We start from the raw sequence: 9,323 nt of genomic DNA, 5'->3' as shown, positions 1-9,323 counted from the left end.
GTTATTTCAGAAATTATAACAACTTAAAACAAGTAATCATCCCAAAACCCCCACAAAAATAAAGAAACATACAAATGAAGAAGATAAGCTTATTTTTAATCTGTTCATATTTTGAGGTTTAAAAGATACCGTTTTCCCAAAAGGAATCCTCATATTTCGTCGCACAGTACGGCTCTCATGTATCGAATTTCGGGTACCTGTGCTGCAACATCGAAACAACCGTCTTAAGATTATAAGTGAACATGTTAATTTTCCATTTTAGCTCTAAAATTCAGCTTCATCGCTAAATTTAAACCTGTTATTAACGTAATTGCCAGCCAAAGAAGTTAGAGGTTTTCGAAAAAAATAGTCCATTTTGTTTAACTTGAATGCGCGCTGATTTAACCTTTAAGGTAATGAGATGAAAATACTTATACGGCATACCTAACCTCGCTTGTTTTAGTATTTGATCAACTGGTTACATAAGTATCAAATAAGCTAACTTTAAAGGCTGAATTTTTCCTGAGCCTTGTGACGAATTCTATCGCAATAAAGAAATAATCATGTATGTATATGTATGTTTGAGCCAAGCGCAAGTGACTGTTATAATTCTGGATGAACGTCCCAAGGCGGGAATCCATTATAGTTTTTAACTACAATCCTAGACAAAAATCCATGGGACACTTAAAGAAATAGTGCTCAATGACCATTCCCTTTGCATTAAGAACGTATTGTTTAATTTCCCGAGCCCCCCTTTCCCCCCAAAACAATGTTGAGATATTGTCCCACGGTATGATGGATAGAAACCAACATTGAATTGGGGGTGGGGAGGGGGAGGTCAATACAATGTCAATTTTTCGTCGAAGTGGTTAAGTGTCCCAGGACTTTTGTCTAGGATTGTATTTGTGAGTTCGGTACTGAACTCGCTATTTTTGGCTATAACGCGATTGCACATGTATTATTTCAATGAAATATCAACGGTTTTAATGCAAATGTAGGTCCACGGCATAAAAGACGTGACGCGTGACATCAGAAAATAAGGGGGGAGGGGTGGGTGAATTATTAAAAAAAAAAGGCCAGAGAAACAGGGCTTATTTGGATTTGTGGTCGCTCTAACTGTATCTTTGTATAAAGAGGACAGTGTTTTGAGACAAAATCGATTAACTCATCACTTTTTGAACAGATTCGAGTCAATAGGGATAAATATATCGCCTTCATCAGACATGAGGACTATGTCGGAAAGCCCCCAAAACGATATCTTTATCGCAACAAAACAAACTTGACAGGGTTTCTACAGCGAGTTTTCTTCTCAAACAGGCAAATCTCTTTTTGGTCATTGAAAAGAAACCATTCTTTTGGCTGTTAATAATTGAACATGTCTGTTCAGCTGAAATTTGACACGAAGATAAGTGCCACTGTTCTGTTGTAATGAGATAATGAGATACGCTAACATTTCTCACAACAGTACTCGCCACTGTTTTCCGCTTTTTTATGCCCTAGCTCAGAAATATATGCGTGAAACGCAGCTAAACCGATTGAATATTCAAATAGGAACCGTTTATGAAGTATTCATAAACGATGCTAAACGTTTTGCTCAATTTCTCACAGTACTCGGTGAACAAGCGTTGAGATAAATAATATATGCTAATTATTCTACTCTTGGTTTACGAGTGAGTACTGTTAAAAAAGTGATTAAACGAAGAACCAGTTACAACTATCGAACGTCATGGCATTGAATACACTATTCTTGATATGCTGAGATGAAATCCCAATGAAAATGAGCACGTTCTAAATATTTTAGCTCAAAGAATCATGCGAGTACTGTTGCGTTTCCGGTCGAGCACTGTTCAGGGTACTTACAGTTCTGAGAGGAAATATCATGGTTTTGAACACTTAGGCGCTGTTTCTTGGCAAAGAATAATAAAGATGGAAAGCAATAACGATCCCTGACATTAGTGTACCATGTTGTACTGAAAAGAGTTCGCAAAGCTTGTATTTGGGCGCTCAAAGACTCACAAAAGAAAGCAACAGAAAAAACAGTGAATTTCTCCCAAGGAACGGATTCCATCAGCTACACTTTGTGGCTCGAAAAGAACTCCAAATAGAGCTTTCTTGTTACATGCTGTAACTGTTCACAAACATTTGTGCAAATAACTGCTAGAACAAACATATTTTAAAACTATGCAACCTTCTTTCGGACGCAAAGACAATCCCGATTTTTTCGCACACAAATACAATCCTAGACAAAAATCCATGGGACACTTAAAGAAATAGTGCTCAATGACCATTCCCTTTGCATTAAGAACGTATTGTTTAATTTCCCGAGCCCCCCTTTCCCCCCAAAACAATGTTGAGATATTGTCCCACGGTATGATGGATAGAAACCAACATTGAATTGGGGGTGGGGAGGGGGAGGTCAATACAATGTCAATTTTTCGTCGAAGTGGTTAAGTGTCCCAGGACTTTTGTCTAGGATTGTAGCTCTTTTATGACTGGTTAATGCTACAGCTCTTTACGATGATGTTCTTTATGTCATAAAATCCCACTTTTATTTTAATAAGCCTACTTTTAAAAGGTCATGCAAACGAGCAAACACTAGTCTACACACACCCCACTACCTTGCGTTTGCGTTCGCCTTATCCCACGAACTTTTTAACTTGCTCGCGCTTCCGACGATCTTAAGAGAAACAAGAAGCTTGAGAAGCTTAAAATCGGGCGCTTAATAATTAGCTACCTGTTTTGACTTGAAAGGCAGGGTACAGTACAGTAAAAATCACTGGAAAAACAGTCACTTCAACCTATTCAGGCCGGGGGGGGGGGGGGGGGGCTCGGCGATTATACCTTTTTCAAGATTCAACCAAACGCTGCCAAACTTTGCGCGTTTATCTAAAATTTATCTCGCAATAATTTGGTAGGATTAGTTATTGTGCCAGTAACTTGAAATCACCATGGCAACGTCATTTTGACAGGCTTGTTTTCCCAAATTTGAATTTGTCGTGTTTCTATTTAATAATGAAAATCTGGAATGTTTTCAAGATTGCATTATTACTTAATGACATAATGGTCTCAATTTATAAAAATATATTTCGCACAATACAAATAAACGATTGAACTAGACGTCTAGAAAATATAAATTTGTAACACTTTGCAAAGTGCAGCCTTTTCGTTAGAGACAGACAAGATACAGCCGTTTACTGGCAGTCTTTTAAAATCCTGAATTTCGACAAAATGAGCCAAAATAAAGTTTTAAAATTTCCTTTATCAATATGGTTCTTATCTTTTTATTCAATTATATGAACTGCTTTTATGCAGTACTGTCCACAAAGATTTCAATTTCCTCAAAGTTTCGGGACAAATGGATACAAAATATTTCGTGCAGAATGTAATTTGATTAAGCGAATGTTTTCACGTCTATAAATACTTCAAGCAGTGAATGAAAAACCGTTTTGTTTTCATCGATGAGAACCACTTTCAAATAGTTAATGCATAAAAAATAACAATCACATCAGAATACAATAATTATTAATGTAAGGTCTCGCTATTATGTCTCGGCAGAGATACTTCTTTTTACAAGTTCAAATGTATGCAAATTTCGTGTGAAATGTAATTCGATTCCATTGTCTTGTTTACAAACTCTTTCTTAAGAAAGTTGTATTTTCGTGAATAAAACCCATTGGCCTGTTTTGTTTTCCTGATCATGTTTGTCTGTGATTTTTACAAAACATGTGGTCTTTTTTATCGGAACTTTAAGTTGTACAAAAATTCCTATTTTTAACACAGATGTCACTTCCGGAATTTCTCATTTAAAATTCAACATGTTCAATTGGTATTTAAGAGAATGTATCCTTAAGATCCACAAACTTAATTTGGCTCATTAAATAGAATTCGCTCAAAATCTCTCCAGTAATTTCTTATTATAAGTAAGTAACAAATATGGAATTAGACTGGAGAAAAATTGTTTTCTTTATGAAATCTGGATAAAAACTTTTTACACATCCTGGTAGCCTCGACGGCCATTGGCCGGATCGTGAAATTTGGTAAAGTCCAACCATTCGCTCTAATACAAATATTGCAGCTACATCGCTAAAATACCGATACTTGTGAACAACAAGTCTTGGCCTTTTAAACTGGATGAACCGCATTGAACAACTTTGATTATCAAGAAAGAGACGAGGATCTAAATTTTTGCTATTTTGGACGTTAAAGGCCAGCTCAAATTTTCCTTAACTTTATGTAGTAAAATATCAAAAGTGGCTCGTACTCACAAGTTAAACTGCATATCAGCGGCAAGCTCCATCCTTCCCCTCTGAGAATATGTAAAAATATTTGGCCGTTCTCTACTCCTTCGATTGTTGACAAGGGGCGAAACAAGTGCTACTCGGCGGATTTCGCCATGTTGTCATCATAACAATTCGAACCAACTTCAGTACCAAAAAGAGGAAAATTTTGTTAGATCACTAGTACATTTATCTCGCAGCGAAGGAAGAAATCACCCTGCAATCCGCTTTAATCTGAACGGAAATTATCACGTCGAGATAGTCCATTTTACAGCAACTTTTACAGCCACATATCGATCTTCTACTGCACGCCATCTTGGTTTTAACATCCGCTGACCAGTTTAGTCGGTCAGTATAAAATATGGACTGCGGACTGCGGACTGCGGACTGCGGACTGGGTATAAAACACGGACTGGGGTATAAAATGCGGACTCAAACTGCGGACTGGGTATAAAACATGGACTGCGGTATAAAATGCAGACTAAGCATGCAAAATGCTACCAAACGTGACCTGATGTTAAAAATAACTAGAAGCAAGGCTAGCTCGATAAAGTTAGCCTTTTTTCCTGCAGAAAGCCCGCTGGTAGGTTACAGCAAAGTACTGTCAAAACAACTTAAAATTCCTCCAATTGTGAGGAACTTAAAATTTGTGTTTGTTTCATTCGTTTTAGTCTTTGATTCTTGAATCGGAGTTGCAGTGGAGACTCGACTCAAAACTTTATATAATGTTGTCGATTTCATTACAGATAACTCGAACCTTCTCCGATCCTCCAGGTGGTTTTTTCCCTAATAATTTATTACCCTTGCTAACTCGAACTCCCGATACCTCAAACCTTTTTCGATCTCCCTTGAAGGTTCGAGTTAGTTATCATCATTCAACTCTATATCTCAGTATATCTGGCCAGCCTCAAGCGGTAGCCCGGGGTGGGGGGGGGGGGGGTACTCCCTATAATGGCCTATACGGGGAGGCTCCGCCCGAAAGGCGTACCTTTTTCAGGCTTCAGGTATATAAAAGGGTAGGGATTTCACGAGTTTAAGTATATGAAAGGGTATGGAAATCTGTCATTTGGCTATTTAAAAGGGCCTTTAATTAAAATATTTCGAACAAACGCAATTTATGGCTGTATTATTTTAATTTAATAGGCGCTTCATAAAAATGACAAGAAAACGTCCTATTTTAAGTCCACGCGATGTCTCTTAGGTATATGAAAGGGATACCTTTTTCAGTTACAGGTATACGAAAGGGGTACAATTTCTGTCAAAAATGGTATATGAAAGGGTAAGGGGTTAGAACTTGGGGCGGAGCCTCCCCGTATAAAACTTTTTTGAGTATTCCCCCCCCCCCCCCGGGAGCGGCAGGCACGTGAGAATTTGACAAACAATCCTAATTTGCATGACAATGAAAACCGGGTCAGACGTTTTTCCCCGTATGTTTTTCTCTTCTGCCAGTAGAACTTTTTAGCTTCTTCTGTACTTGAAATTTCGTACCTCTTTTTGGTATTACAGGAGTCTGAGGGCCTGTTTATATGGAGGAGAGTTGTCCCTGGTAGGAGGGTTACCCTCCATACCGAGCCACCCCGGGCGAGAGAGCTTTTCATACGTTTCTTTATAAATAGCTGCGAACCGTTTATATGAGAAATTGCAAAGTTGACTCGGGGGGCAGGGTGACCCTGGGTGGAGGGTCACTCGCTTTGAAGGGAGGGTGACCCTGGGGAGCGAGCCAACTTTTTTCCATATAAACAGTTTGGTTATTTTTGCCTCGCCTACCAGGGACAAGTTGACACATACGGAGCATGCGCAAACGCTAAAATCAGCAAAAACAAAAGTGCAGATAAATTGAAATCAAAGTCGGCGGTAAATTAGTCCAAAAAATGGTCTTGGTCGACGATTCAGCGTTCCTGATTTTAGAAAAAGCAGACATAATAGATGTTTCAAAACAACTCTCGCCAGTCTTATGAACCGAGAGGGCCAAGTTTTGGCTCGGTCAACAGGGACAACTTTCTCATCTAAACGCTCGGCAAAAGATGGCTCGGGGGAGAGGGTAACCCTTCTGCCAGGGAAAACTCTTCTCCATATAAACAGGCCCTGAGGGGTGTTGAATAAGCGAATGGCGAAACGTGAAAACAAACCGTGTGTTAGTGTAGCGAAAACAAGCAAATTTCGGCAAAATTCGTACGTGTCTGTCACGTGAAGCCAGACGATAATCCTCTCAACATTCGAGTTAGGAACCGGAGTTTTGAATCGCAACATCGAGCTGCCGTTTTAACAAGGAATAATTCATTTCGAAAATGGAATGTTAAAGAAATAAAATTCCTAAACGAAATAAGTTACTCTTTTGTTGTTTTGACTGTAAGGGGCTCCGTAAGGTAGCTTGTTTTGACTGTATTAAGGAACTTTGCAGAGGAAGATCATAATTGTTCGTGGTGAATCCCTACAAGTTCAACGGAAGACGAAACGGTAAACTTTGAACAAGATTTATTCACTATCTTTGATAACAAACAACAGTGCAATACGGGGCGACAACGATAACAAACGTCACATACGCCGTTGCGTTACATGAATCATCCGCACAGTTTTGGCACGAACAATAGAGACATTTAGATTCAGGTTTTCGGCTATAAACGTCAAATCGCAAAGGTCTAGGAATCACGTGACCAGGCCCCGGGGTCACGTTTGAAGTTTTCAACGTACGTTTTCGACGGCAAAAGGTAGCTTTTTACGTTGGTGATTTCCCTCAAGGTTTCTTCTCTTTTATTTTTTTTTAGTTATCTCACGTATTGATGCTATAGATATCCGAAGTAGTTATCTGTCTAGACGCAGAGAAAAAATTCAAGTTGAAAGAGTGCAGATTGAGCATTTTGTCTTCATTTAAAAAACAAGCACTTGTATATGTCAAAAATCCAATATGGCAGCGGAAAGCTCGCAAGTAAATTCTCGGAAACTCACCGTATATTTCTCAAAAAACATCCAGTGGAACGAACGAATGTTTTGAAGGCGAACCAGTCAAATTTCAAGAACGATGTGAGCGTTAATTAAGGTAAGCGTCTTCTTTCACAGATACCGAGCAGAGCATTTTTTGAGAGAATTGTATTTATCGTGAAAGAAAAAATAAATTTTGATTTTGCGGTGAATCTTGACGAGCAGTTTGTGTGCTTTTCTTCGTGCCGCCTTCAACAACCGTCAATAAAAAAGCGGCGTTAGACCGGATTACTGGTAATTTTGAATTTTAGAATTTGACAAGTCATCTTTCCTTTTAGTTAACTTGTTTTCTACGCGAATTTGCTCGAGGTTGGAGACGTCTAGCTAAACCGGTGGAATTTATGATACCTCAAACGCCAAACAACTAACCTTAAACGGCTGTTTGCGGTTTGCTGTTAAAGTAAAAACCTGTAGCTAAATTGTTTTGCTCAAGTATACATCCTTGAAGGGATGTCGTTATTCGTCAATAAAAAAGTCAATAAAAAAGCGACGTTAGACCGGATTACTGGTAATTTTGAATTTTAGAATTTGACAAGTCATCTTTCCTTTTAGTTAACTTGTTTTCTACGCGAATTTGCTCGAGGTTGGAGACGTCTAGCTAAACCGGTGGAATTTATGATACCTCAAACGCCAAACAACTAACCTTAAACGGCTGTTTGCGGTTTGCTGTTAAAGTAAAAACCTGTAGCTAAATTGTTTTGCTCAAGTATACATCCTTGAAGGGATGTCGTTATTCGCTTTTAAACGCATTTTATATGCTCAGTCCGCGTTTTATACCGTAGTCCGTATTCTATACCCAGTCCGCAGTCCAGTCCCAGTCCACAGTTTGAGTCCTCATTTTATACCCCAGTCCGTGTTTTATACCCAGTCCGCAGTCCGCAGTCCGCAGTCCATGTTTTATGCTGACCGTTTAAACTGGTCAGCGGAAGTTAAAACCAAGATGGCGTGCAGTAGAAGATCGATATGTGGCTGTAAAAGTTGCTGTAAAATGGACTATCTCGACGTGATAATTTCCGTTCAGATTAAAGCGGATTGCAAGGTGATTTCTTCCTTCGCTGCGAGATAAATGTACTAGTGATCTAACAAAATTTTCCTCTTTTTGGTACTGAAGTTGGTTCGAATTGTTATGATGACAACATGGCGAAATCCGCCGATTAGCACTTGTTTTGCCCCTTGTCAACAATCGAAGGAGTAGAGAACGGCCAAATATTTTTACATATTCTCAGAGGGGAAGGATGGAGCTTGCCGCTGATATGCAGTTTAACTTGTGAGTACGAGCCACTTTTGATATTTTACTACATAAAGTTAAGGAAAATTTGAGCTGGCCTTTAACGTCCAAAATAGCCAAAATTTAGATCCTCGTCTCTTTCTTGATAATCAAAGTTGTTCAATGCGGTTCATCCAGTTTAAAAGGCCAAGACTTGTTGTTCACAAGTATCGGTATTTTAGCGATGTAGCTGCAATATTTGTATTAGAGCGAATGGTTGGACTTTACCAAATTTCACGATCCGGCCAATGGTCGTCGAGGCTACCAGGATGTGTAAAAAGTTTTTATCCAGATTTCATAAAGAAAACAATTTTTCTCCAGTCTAATTCCATATTTGTTACTTACTTATAATAAGAAATTACTAGAGAGATTTTGAGCGAATTCTATTTAATGAGCCAAATTAAGTTTGTGGATCTTAAGGATACATTCTCTTAACTATAATTATTCGAAGTTTTCATTTTTAAGTCATCTTTTCATTCGATAGCTTTACTGATCTCGTAAGAAATTTTTATTCAAGTTCACACCAATACTGTACATTGCCAATGTTTTGCTGACGTCTTAAGAAGTGTCTTACCAACGTCACTAGTCAAATCTAAAATATATCCAAACCAAGTTGTGCAAACATTCTACTCTTTGTGACAGGCGACTTTGACGCCCAATTGTGCAGAAATGAAAATCGACATACTTCTTGCTAAATATATAAAAAATAGTTTTAAAGTGCAGTCCGCCTCAAAAAAATGTACCGCCAGATCACACTGCTATTTGTAGAAACCAGCAAAGCGTCTAGTTTCATAGTTTCCCACAAAAAAAACATTGCGTGA

This window comes from Oculina patagonica, chromosome 4, assembly GCF_052425735.1.
Source record: "Oculina patagonica isolate OP01 chromosome 4, crgOcupat, whole genome shotgun sequence".
Lineage (NCBI taxonomy): Eukaryota > Metazoa > Cnidaria > Anthozoa > Scleractinia > Oculinidae > Oculina > Oculina patagonica.
This window is presented reverse-complemented; position numbering follows the sequence as displayed.